This window comes from Pholis gunnellus (genome assembly GCF_910591455.1).
Source record: "Pholis gunnellus genome assembly, chromosome: 7".
NCBI lineage: Eukaryota > Metazoa > Chordata > Actinopteri > Perciformes > Pholidae > Pholis > Pholis gunnellus.
Genome location: NC_136533.1, coordinates 22,078,535 through 22,091,228, shown reverse-complemented (window position 1 = coordinate 22,091,228; position 12,694 = coordinate 22,078,535). Strand labels below are relative to the sequence as shown.

Here is a 12,694-nt window from a genome sequence, read left to right as displayed (position 1 = left end):
GTTTAAAACAGTAGATGGCGTGATGAGCCATTTTCAACTAATGAACTACAGATTTTTCTAAATTTGGGAAGAAATTTCAATATTAACATCAAAATGTATGTGTTTCATCACAGCACAGTGATATAATTTAGTTTACAGCTAAAAAAAAATCACGTTTAAGTGTGCAGTATCTCTCTAAACATTCAGTTGGAGGGGTAAGTTAAAAACCAAGACATCAACCTACAGTGCCATTCTAAAATCAGCACAGAAGCATAGCTGTTTACTAGAAGTACAGACTTGTATTCCTATACAACTTTTCCCTATGGCATTCGTGGAAAAAATACCACGTGAGAACTCAGATTAAGCCATATCCATCTAGTGCTTTTCTCTCAAGTATTTCAGGTCAAAATGGCATCAGGGCATGCAGAGGCACCCTCTCGACTTGGTTTGAACATTAACATTATAAAGGGTAAAATATGCCACTTGAAGGAAGACTTTAGCATTTGTTACAATACTAGAGAGTTAATACAAAAATGACAATGAGAATCAATATACTTAATTCCGTGGCCAACCATTACAACCAATTGTGTGTACTTGTGTTGATAAAGCCTAGTCAGCCGGGTAGTATATTTCTACTTATTACAAATTTCTGCATAGCCAATTTCCCAGTCTATCACTTATCTCTTGGGAATACCATGGAAAAAACAGGCAGACAGCAAATTTGATAGTGAAAGGGAAAACGTTTATTTTTGATAGCATATTACACATCATATTATATGATAAGAAACCGCTCATGCAGTGTGCTTTACTCTGCTACTTCTTTCCCCTAAAAAACACACAAAGACAGGGTTTGATTAGGTTGATTTAAATCAAACTTAACTCACAGTAACTTTCTGTCACATTAAATTAAATTTGATTTGATTGAACAGAATTGTAGCGTTACCTTGCCGGAGTCACGGCTTTTTGCCCTCAGCTTGTTGACCTGGGACTCTGCAATGTCAGCACGTTCCTCAGCCTCCTCCAGCTCATGCTGGACCTTCCTGCACTTGGACAGATGAGAATTGGCCTGCTCCTCCTGGAATATCAGAGACAAAGTTTAAAGGTATGAAACACTTTTTCAATTTTAATATATGATGGAAAAAAATGTCATGATTGTGTACAACATGAATATGACATAACTGTTTACGTTGCCAAAATCCAAAAATGTGTTCATAACTATAAAACTATGGTGCTTGATAACTGATTGTTTATTTCCCCGATCATTCTCGTCAACGTAATTAAATATAATGTTACAGTGAATAATATGTTTGCCTATTACGATGTCAGTTTTGCTTAATATTGCTTTTGAGTATAAGTTTGAGTTATTCTAAATTATATGTATATGAAATTGATTCTCCAACTTCTCCAGCACTTATTTTAGTATCAGACGCCTTAAATTTGGTAGATGATATTATACGAAAGAATGATAATGAATATGAAAATGAATGCTTTTGCTGTACTTTTACTTTTATGTACTTTATTTTTACTTTAAGAAATTGTCAGTATTGAAAATAAATATGTTATCCTTACCGCTTCCTCAGCCTGCCTCTTGTAGGCCTTCACCTTGAGTTGCAACTTGTCAACCAGATCCTGCAGCCTGGAGCCATTTTTCTTGTCCTCTTCAGTCTGTAATAGACAATGTAGATGTGCAAGTTCAAATGTTTTTAATGGTAAGTACAGTATATTGGATAATTTTGTCCTGTACATTTTAACTGTCAAAGTGACTGTACCTGATAGGTGAGCTCCTTCACTCTCCTCTCATATTTGCGGACACCCTTAACAGCATCTACTCCACGTCTCTGCTCAGCCTCAACCTCTGTCTCCAGCTCACGCACCTTCAAAACAGAATAAGAAAAGAATTAAGTTTCCATATTGTTTCAATGTCTTGCTTCAGCTTTGTAAACCTTAACATGACTTTCTTACCCTAGACTCAAGTTTCTGGAGCTGCTTCTTGCCACCCTTCATGGCCAGGTTCTCAGCCTCATCCAGGCGGTGCTGCAGGTCCTTGACAGTGACCTCCAGGTTCTTCTTCATCCTCTCCAGGTGAGCACTAGTGTCCTGCTCCTTCTTCAGCTCTTCAGCCATCATAGCAGCCTAGAGGAGACAGCATAACATGTTATTTAGCAATATCTTTAAAAAACACATTGGAGTAAAAGTAAGAACAAAATGTAAACCTACATCAGTGATGGCCTTCTTGGCCTTCTCCTCTGCATTCCTTGCTTCCTGAACAGTGTCATCAACTTCACCCTGGACCTGGACCAGGTCAGTCTCAAGCTTCTTCTTGCTGTTCATGAGGCTTGTGTTCTAAAAGATAACATTATTTTCTCACTTAAGTGCCTGAATTTAGGTTATTGTAAATCTCATTAGACATTTGATTTATTGAAGAAATTAAAGGAGTTTGTTCACCTGAGAGTGCAGAAGTCCAACACGCTCACTGGCGTCCACCAGCTCCTGCTCGGCAATTTTGCGGCTTCTCTCTGTCTGCTCCAGAGCAGCTCTAAGTTCCTCAATTTCAGCAGTCATGAGACCGTTCCTGCGATCCACCATGGCAGCTTGTTCCTTGTAGTCTTCCTGGGCTCTAACAGCATCGTCAAGGTGCAGTTGTGCATCCTAGTGAAAAAATATCATGAAAATATAATGAATGCCGAAATGTCCCTGTTCTGACCGTAGACTGTGGAAGAACTCTGTGTCTTACAATACCTTAAGCTGTGCCTGCACATTCCTCAGCTGCTTCTGGGACTCAGCAGCCTGGCGATTGGCGTGGCTCAGCTGGACCTCCATCTCATTCAGGTCTCCCTCCATCTTCTTCTTGATCCTCAGGGCATCGTTCCTGCTCCTGACCTCAGAGTCCAGAGTGCTCTGCATGGAGTCAATCACTCTCTGGCTGTTCCTCTTGATCTGCTCCATCTCCTCATCTTTCTCTGCCAGCTTCCTGTCCACCTCACCCTTGATCTGGTTGAGCTCCAACTGGACACGCAGGATCTTAGACTCTTCGTGTTCCAGAGTTCCCTGACGATATCAAAGAATGAAATATTCATCTCTGCCTTCAATCCATTTATGCTTTTTTCTACTATTTGCTATTTTTTTCAGAAGATCTCTCCAGAAACAAATATGTACCTCAGCCTCTTCAAGAGCTGTCTGGATCTCAGACTTCTCTGTCTCCACCTGCTTCTTGGACTTCTCCAGCTCATGGATGCTCTTGCCAGTCTCACCAATCTGTTCAGTCAGATCTGAGATCTCCTCTGCAGATAGATACATTTATTTAATATGTTTAAGCCTGGAAGTGTAGAATATAAATACTGTATTCTAACACATACACATGTGTTGAATACAATGTCACTTTTACATTATATAGAACTCACGTTGCAGGTTCTTGTTTTCACGCTTCATGGTTTCCAGGTGATCCAGAGCTTCCTCATAAGAGTTCTTCATCTTGAACAGCTCAGTGCTGAGAGAACGAGCCTCCTTCTGTGCTCCCTCAAGCTCTGCCTGACCCTCCTCATACTTCTGTTTCCACTCTGCCAACACCTGAATAGCACAATTACTACAGTTCAGTTGGTTATGTAGCACTACAGAGACAAATATATATATATATATCTATGTCATTGTTTGTATGGCTTGGCCACACAAAGTAAACATTGCTACCTTGTCAAAGTTCCTCTGTTTCTTGTCAAGGTTGGCTGCCAGACTGTTGGCCCTCTCCACATCAATCATGAGGTCCTCCACCTCACTCTGGAGCCTCTGTTTGGTTTTCTCAAGAGAAGCACACTTGGAATTCACTGCCTCAATCTGCTCCTCAGCCTCCTGAAGGCGCTGGGCCAGCTTTTTCCTGTTTGAAAAATAATTTGTCGCTCAGTGAAAAACAAATCGTAACAAAAAGCTTTTTCAAGATATTTTTGAATGTATGAAATACAAACAAATACATCATCTGAGCCATGAATTGGCTATCTAATTGTTTGAATGTTACTCACTTGGATTCCTCAAGCTCCTCAGTGCGCTGAATAGCATCAGTCTCATACTTAGATCTCCACTGAGCCACCTCACTGTTGGCCTTGGACATTCCACGCTGCAGCTCAGCCTTGGCCTCCTGCTCCTCCTCAAACTGCTCCCTCAGCAGATCACAGTCATGGCGAGCTGATTGCAGTCCATGGGCAAGTGCATTCTTGGCCTGTTTATAAAAATGATTCATGAATTTACAACATTTCTAAATTCCAAAACGAACAATACCAATGTACACTTACTTAATGGTTTCTTACCTTAACCTCCTCTTCAATCTGTCTCTTCATTTCCTCAATCTGCTGTGTGAAGGCCTGTTTACCTCTGGTCAGCTGGGAGACAAGGGCTTCTTTCTCTTCAATTTGACGGCTGAACTCACCTTTTGTGAAAGATGTCATAGTACATTAGTTCATCCTACATTTCTCAATAACATGCACAACAGATCATTCAATGATAACAGGTAGATACCATTTTCTGTCAGGAGACGTGCTTTCTGTGCACTTGTGTCATTGATCTGACGAACATTTTCATCATTCTTGGTTTTCAGTTCGCTATATTGGTCCTCAAGAGTACGGGACAGCTTTTCAAGATTTCCCTAATGAGTGAAAGAGAGATGAGATCATTGATCAGATTTCATTCATAATATAAAATGGATTATTATCGACATTAATTTGGGTAATAAAATAGCATGTAATGCATTGTGTACCTTTGCTTTAGCCACGGCCTCCATGTTGCTGGAGAGGTCATCGATCTCCATCTTGTATTCACTCTTTTCCTTCTCAAGCTTCTGCTTAACACGCTGGAGGTTGTCAATCTGCTCTCCCAGTTCAGCAACGCTGTCAGCCTGCTTCTTGCGAAGAGCAGCAGCAGTGGCTTCATGCTGCAGAGTGGACTCCTCAAGGTCTCGACGGAGCTTCTGGAACTCAGCCTCACGCTTCTTGTTCATCTCAATCTGAGCAGAGGTGGCACCACCAGCCTCCTCCAGCCTCTCACTGATCTCCTCAAGTTCCCTGGAGAGGTCAGCTCTCTGCTTCTCCACCTTGGCACGAGCAGCACGCTCAGCCTCAATCTCTTCCTCCAGTTCCTCAATGCGGGCCTGTTGAATGTAGGTGTAATTTCTTTCAGTAAACTTTCACTTTTGATACAAACATTAGGAAATGGGTGCAGTAATGTTTTCTGGAACAAAATGTGTCACCTGAAGCTCCTTGATCTTCTTCTGAAGCTGAGCACCCATTGACTGCTCATCTTCAATCTTGCTAAGGAGCTGACTGACTTCAAAGTCCTTCCTGTGAGAATTATAGATAAAATACATATAGTTCATGCAGTTGACATTCTTTTTCAAAGAATGGTTATTGTACAAATTCAAAAAGGTACATTACTTTTTAATTTTCTCATCAGACTGCTGCTTGTCATTCTCAAGATCCATAACGGATTCCTGGGACAGTTTCAGATCACCCTCGAGCTTCCTCTTGGCTCTCTCAAGGTCCATACGCAGCTTCTTCTCTTGCTCCAGAGAACCCTCAAGCTGAACAAATAATATTTGTTCACATTTTTAATCATCATTTTTAAGAACAGTGTTGCTTCTTCAATCAGAGTGTATTTGTAAACTTACATCATCCACTTGCTGCTCAAGCTTGGTCTTGGCCTTGGTCAGAGTGTTGACTTTGTCTTCCTCAGCCTGCAGGTCATCAAGAGTCTGCTGATGAGCTTCCTGAAGGGCTTTCTTTTCCTTGGTCAACTTAGCAAGGCTCTCATCCTGAGAGGCCATCTCCTCGGTCAGGTTCTTGACCTAAGTGTGCAAGAAAGATCTCGTCAATAAGCGCTAATCATTATCATTTTACTTGATTTGATGGTCAGATTATTATTTACAAACCTTGTTCTCAGTGGCATGTTTCTCCTTCTCCACTTTGGCCAAGGTAAGCTCCAGATCATCAATATCCTTCTTGAGCTCAGAGCATTCATCCTCCAGCTTTCTCTTTTTGGCAGTGAGCTCAGCATTGATTTCCTCTTCATCCTCCAGTCTCTCAGTTGTCTCTTTGAGTTTGGCCTCCATCTGAATCTTGTTCTTGATAAGACCCTCACATCTCTCCTCAGCATCTGAGAGATTCTCTCCTTCCTAATACATTTAATGCAAATAGATGTCAGCAAACCAACAATGAACAACATGAAAAAGCACAACTGTCTGTTGATGTGTACTCACATTTGCTATTTGCAGCTGCAGATCATTTTTCTCCTGCAGAATGGAAACCATCTTCTCCTCCAGCTCCTTCTTCTTGGCCAGGGCAGCAGCCAAGTCAGTTTTCATTTTTTCATAGTTCTCCTTCATGTTTGCCAGCTCCTTCTCAGTTTCAGCAGTCTTCAACAGAGGCTTGATCTTGTAGTACACCTTCATCCATGGCCAATGTTTCACATTCATAAATGAGCGGATATTGTACTGGATGGAATAGATGGCTTCCCTGCAGACAAGAAGTAGCTGTTATGGACAATGTTGTTTGTGATTTTTCATACCATTATTCAGAATGAGTTATTTTCAACATGCCTCCTCTCAGTCATCTTCACAAACTCCTTTCTCATGACGTAACCACGGGCCAAAGCTTGAGTCATTGTGACCAGTGATGCCAGTTTTTCATCTCTCATCTCCTCAAGGGTACCCAGCAGACCGGCTTTGAAGAAGACCTAAACAAACAAAAATAAATTACAGGTAGGATGAACTGAGGAAGTGAATTCTTCACATCATCTAAAACTCAGCATGGCCTCTCTGCAACGACCACTTCTGTAATGGTTGATTGAATAAATACAACAACAATTGCTTCCTTTATAGACCTAACCTCTGTCGGAAGTATTTTTCACTCACACGTTCATATGCTGTCATTTTTATCTATGTAGTTGTCCCAGAATCGCAGCTAAAAAATGTATTAGCTGCTGTCATCTGCTAACAGCTAACTATATTCGAATTGTTCTCCTGTTGACATGAGAAGACACGCTTTTCATTTATGAAGATGACTGCGGTTTACTGCAGTGATCACATTATTGTTCTCAGGACAACAGGACGCCTTTAGTCTCTAGCCCTTTTCGTATAATGATTGTTGCTGTAATGTTTGATTGAAGAGTCCAAACTGAAGCAATTTTTGATCACTTGTGGCCACTACTGGCAGGTTAACAGTAGTGAGGAGTAACCACTGGAACCATGAAATGTCCTTGAGCATACAGTCATAAATTAGCATTAAAAAAACCATTAGGGTGATGGGTCCAGCAGAATGCGAGATTAGCCGTAGACAGAAAGTCAAAAAGATGCAAACAACAATCATACTACATACTGGACTAAACAACTTAACCTCATTGGTAATTATTCTTCGGTTAAATGAGGAAAGGAAAGTGCTTACCTTGGTGTGTCCAAATTTGTACTCGTCTTGTGGGACATCAATTGACCCAAGCAGCTTCTCTGAAGCCTTCTTGTTGTCAATGAACTGGCCCTCAGGGATGACACTGGCATTCAGCACCTTGTACCTTTCATGAGAGAGTTAATGGTCATTTTGTGACCTTTTTATTTCAATAGTCCACATTAACATTCTATGAAAATATCCATTGATACCTCTGCTTGAAGTCAGCATAGATAATTCTGCTGGGGAAACCTTTCCTGCAGATTCTGATACCCTCCAGCACACCGTTACACCTGAGCTGGTGGATGACCAGGAAGTTCTCCATTAAACCTGTAAAAAAGACATTTTTTAGTCATTAGAATTATGTGAACCATACCAACAAAAGCAAACCACTCCTCAAAGACTCTTGAGATTATATGCTCTATGTACCTGGAGTCTTTGTCTCATTGGGAATCAGGCAGCGCACAAAGTGAGGATGGGTGCTCCTCAAGTTAGTCATCAGCTTGCCCAAGTTCTCCTGTATATCCAAAGTGGTGTCTTATCATTGCATGTTACAGTTGTGATTTTGAGTGTAAGCTAAGATACATAAGATACGTTTGCAATGTCAAACCTTACCCTAAACTGTGAAGACACAGTCTGCATAGAACCACCCTTCTTCTTGCCTCCCTTCTTGCTGCCACCAACCTCTGTTGATAATTTTAAGTAGACATGTTTTTTTAGAACGGCATAAAATTTACTTGAACACATGTTACAGTTCAAAATATACAGCATCTATAACATTAAAATGTGTTTTAGTTTACTGTAGCTACTATCATACCCTCAACAACAGGTGGATACAGAACAGGCAGCAGTTTCACATTGGATTTCTGGTACAGCTGAATGACAGAATCATTCAGTGGATCCTTGTTCTTGTCCAGCCAGCCAGTGATATTGTAGTCCACGGTACCAGCATAGTGCACCAGGGAGAAGTGGGCCTCAGCCTTGCCTTTGGCGGGCTTTGGCTTCTCAAATGCTTTGTTTTTGCCAAGATGCTGGTCATACAGCTTGTTCTTGAAGGATGTGTCTGATGCCTTGGGGAACATGCACTCCTCTTCAAGGATGGAGAAGATGCCCATGGGCTTGAAAAAAGTGGGAAGAAGTTTGTCATTAAGTTATACATTAATTCAAATTACGGACAATTATATTAGAAAATCAATTGATTACCTTTTCAATCAGCTCGATGCAGGCAGCCAAGTCCATGCCAAAGTCAATGAACTCCCAGATAATACCCTCCTTCTTGTACTCCTCTTGCTCCAGGACAAACATGGTGTGGTTGAAGAACTGTTGCAGTTTCTCATTGGTGAAGTTGATGCACAGCTGCTCCAATGTGTTGAACTGCAAGGAAACATAACCTCTTTCTGTTAATAAGAATGATTATGTCATTAAAAGTATTGGCTGCTGAATTTTTGGAATTTAAGCTTACGTCAAAGATTTCAAACCCAGCGATATCCAGGACACCAATGTAGTACTGCCTTGCTTGTTTAGTGTCCAACATCTGGTTGATACGGATGACCATCCACAAGAACATCTTCTCATAGATAGACTTGGCCAGGGCAGGCACTGAGTTACCCACCTGAATGAAATAACGATGTGATTTTTATAATCATTCTAATGAGATAAATGACAAAAAATAATGCATCTACGATTCAATTCAATTCATTTTTTTATAGCCTACAATCACAAATTTGCCTCGGAGGGCTTTACAATTTGTACACATATGACATCGATACAGGACTCCCCCGCCCTCCCTAGATTCAGCATTCAATTGATAAAACTTCAAGTGGTAACATTGAACACTTACATGGCTTTTCTTGTATCGAGTGAACCCTGTAATACAGTGGTCCCCAAACTACGGCCCGCGGGCCGGATGCGGCCCGCGTCCACATTTGGTCCGGCCCCCTGAACAATACCAGAGACGCATTATGATTTTTTTTCAGTCTGCACAATTAATCGAATTTTAATCGCATTCAGGATTTTGGCTGCCACGATTAAATGAGCATGATCGTCTGCGATATTGACGTTTAAAATACGTGCTCTGCTACATATCAAATCAAACGCTTCCTGAATCAGCCAACCACCAGGGGGCGAACGAGATGAGAGCTGTCATGCGCGCACCCTGTAGAAGTAGAAGAGGACGAGTACTTGTGCTTAATTTATTTACACGCCGGCATGTCATGTCTGTCACTACATGGTCGCGCGTTTTCAATTCCCCTGCTCTCTGTATCGCGCACGGCGGTGTTCCGCCCCGATCCGCACGCACGATGCATCAGTCGCTCACCTGCGAGTAGCACCCCCCCCATAATCGTGCGGCCCTAGGTCAAACGATATGTTCAGTGATGTGGCCCTCACAGGAAAAAGTTTGGGGACCCCTGCTGTAATACATTGTTTTAGTAGAACTAATATAACTAATCTTTTTTCAAATAGTAGGATATTGAATATTGATAATTCATGTTTACCTGAGGTACAGTCTGTCCCTTGGTGACATACTCATTTCCGACCTTCACTCTGGGATAGCACAGAGCTTTCAGCATGTCAGCAGAGTTCAGACCCAGCAAGTAAGCAACCTTGTCAGCCTCTGAAAATAATTCAGTGATTTCCATCATGATATGAACAGAAACCAGTGTGAATAAGAACTCTATATTATCTTAATACTGTTTTTCCCAAGCTACTCACCCTCTGTGCCATCAGGCTCAGCCTGCTCCTCACGCTGTTTTTGCTTGAACTTCATGTTTCCATGGTGGAGCACAGCACAAGTCATCTTGTAGATGCTCAGCTTCTCTTCATTTGTGAAGCCCAGGATATCAATAGCATTCTGAATTCAAAAGATGTGTCCACACAAAACATAATCACTTTAGAAAATGCACTTAAAAGAGCATTTTTGTATGTATTACACAAAATATATTTCAGTAGTTTGAAGTGAAAATCTCTCACATCAGTGGCTTCCAGCTCAAGTTTGTCATCAATGCTGGCTACAGCGATCTGACCCATACTGCACATGGGGAAGTCGTAGGGGTTGGTTGTGATGAGTCCCAAATCTGGTGATCAAAAAAGGTTGAAAATGTCAATACTTTAGTTTCATATGAAAACAGTAGGTGAAATGTTGCAACATCTCAATCTGTTTACCAAGCAGCTCAGGTTTGTGGCCGGTCATCATCTGGAAGAAGATGTGGTAGCCTCTTTCAGCAGGAAGCTGGTATGTCACTCTAGACTTCTCCAGCAGATCTACAAATATTGTTTATAAGTAACAGCTAGACCGATTTTCAATTTGAGTCATTTGTATGTACAAGGAGTATTATTACTTACATGTCTCAATATCAGCACTAGCCAGTTTGCCAGTTGTGCCGAAATGGATTCTGATGAATTTACCCTGTTTGGAGCAAAGAGATGTTTAATATCCCTCTACATGGACATTCAGTAACAAGGCCTCTCACATGTGTAGAAATTGTTTCATACTTACAAAACGAGAGGAGTTGTCATTCCTCACAGTTTTGGCGTTACCGTAGGCCTCCAGCAGGGGATTGGCTGCAATAATCTGATCCTCCAGTGACCCCTATAATCCAGTATTAGAAGCGATATCAGAAAATAACTTTTGAAAATTTTCCATTGGTAAAGAACCCTGAATTGTAATCATCAGGGACATACCTTTGATGTGTCCCTCTTCTTGTCTCCACCAACTGAGATTGTTGCAAAGTACTGGATGACACGCTTGGTGTTCACAGTCTTTCCAGCACCAGATTCTCCACTAGGCATAGACACAGACTTATAAGAATTTGATCAAGATATTTGACTACCTTCAACAGAGTCAACAATTGTAAATAAACCAGACTTACGTGATCAAGACAGACTGGTTCTCCCTATCTGTTAGATAAGAAACAAAAGAATGAACTATGTTTCCCTGCAACAGAAACCTCATATAATGATATATTCTACATTGTTATGGTAATGACTTACCAGTTGACATGAACTGATAAGCGTTGTCAGAGACAGAGAAGATGTGGGGTGGAGCCTCCATACGCTTCTTGCCTCTATAGGCAGATACACATTCAGCATCGTACACTGGGAGCCACTTGTAGGGGTTCACAGTGGCACAGAACAGTCCAGAGTAGGTCTGAAAGTTATCATAAGAGATTCAACAGTTAACATTATGTTTCCTAAAAATAAAGTCATTTTCAAAAGTTCTCGTCCTCCTTAGATAGATTGTCTTACGTAGATCATCCATGCTGCATAACGCTCTTTGAGGTTATACAGCACAGAGGCTTCATTGAGATGGGTCATCATGGCCATGTCCTCAATCTTGTCGTACTTGGGAGGATTCATTGGAAAGACGTCACCTTCTTTAACTGTCTTCTCCTGAAACATGACATTTGTCACAATGAGAACTGATCATACTGAAATCCCAGTTGGCTCTGACTTTGTGATACCTACCTCCGAAGTGTCCAGGACTTTGACGGTGACTTTGTCACCATCTTTCTTGATGATTGTTGCCTTCAAGTACAGCTCCTTGACATCGGTCACATAGCAGGCACTCTTGGCATCAAATGGTGAAGTTTGAGCCTCAATTCTCTCCCTCTCTGGCTTACGTAGGTAAATGGCAGCTTTGCCATACGCGGCCATCTCCGCGTCTGTACTCATGGTGGCGGCTTATGTCTGTTAGATAATTACAAAAGAACTGCAATCTTAGACTAATATTGTAATTCCATGTAATTTACATCACTTGAACTTTAAATACATAAACAAATCCACATTGAAACCATGTATGTGTATAGTTACAGGTGGGCTTCAACTTTACAACTTTACTTCCAACTTAAGTCTTATTCAGACTTCATTGTTACAGAGAATACATTTAAACATGTTGAGTTTTATCAAAATGTTTGGATGAAAAACCGAATCTGAATCATAAACATTTTGCCTATGTATTAAACGCTTAAAGATAAATTAATCATTTAATAGTCATCCTTACCTTACCCCCTCTCTCTCAATATTATTCACCAATCCTGTTCAAAACAGTTTTTGTTGTTAGAGTAGGTATAAAAACAAAATTCATGCAACAGTTGATTTTATTCCTACAATTTATTTCTTAAATGTAGAACACATTCAAATTGTCTCAATCTGAAGAGAGCTTAACATTACCACAGGCAGGAACTCAGGTCTTCAGTGGCACAAATGGTCGTGTCCTTGAGTTGCCTATATACTGAATCAGATTTTGATGACACAGTGTAAGTTAAATATGGTATACATACCGAACGTGGTAAGGCAGACAG

The 12,694-nt window shown here is 41.0% G+C and overlaps 1 pseudogene across 1 annotated transcript; it reads right to left on the bottom strand.

The window, feature by feature from the left end:
• Window positions 1-784: 784 nt before the first annotated feature.
• On the bottom strand, window positions 785-12,475 carry LOC306699062 (myosin heavy chain, fast skeletal muscle-like; annotated as a pseudogene). The gene is made up of 39 exons (XR_013767707.1): window positions 12,394-12,475; window positions 11,859-12,080; window positions 11,640-11,783; window positions 11,385-11,541; window positions 11,264-11,291; window positions 10,891-11,175; window positions 10,737-10,800; window positions 10,557-10,655; window positions 10,365-10,468; window positions 10,107-10,245; window positions 9,890-10,008; window positions 8,857-9,006; window positions 8,598-8,768; window positions 8,212-8,512; window positions 8,010-8,080; window positions 7,824-7,911; window positions 7,607-7,724; window positions 7,398-7,521; window positions 6,554-6,690; window positions 6,215-6,470; window positions 5,888-6,130; window positions 5,627-5,803; window positions 5,394-5,539; window positions 5,210-5,300; window positions 4,721-5,110; window positions 4,483-4,609; window positions 4,275-4,393; window positions 3,990-4,186; window positions 3,664-3,847; window positions 3,381-3,546; window positions 3,136-3,260; window positions 2,719-3,027; window positions 2,425-2,628; window positions 2,197-2,322; window positions 1,942-2,112; window positions 1,749-1,853; window positions 1,549-1,644; window positions 923-1,054; window positions 785-805 (listed from the first exon to the last, which is right to left on the bottom strand). The product of XR_013767707.1 is annotated as a myosin heavy chain, fast skeletal muscle-like (transcript).
• Window positions 12,476-12,694: the final 219 nt, after the last annotated feature.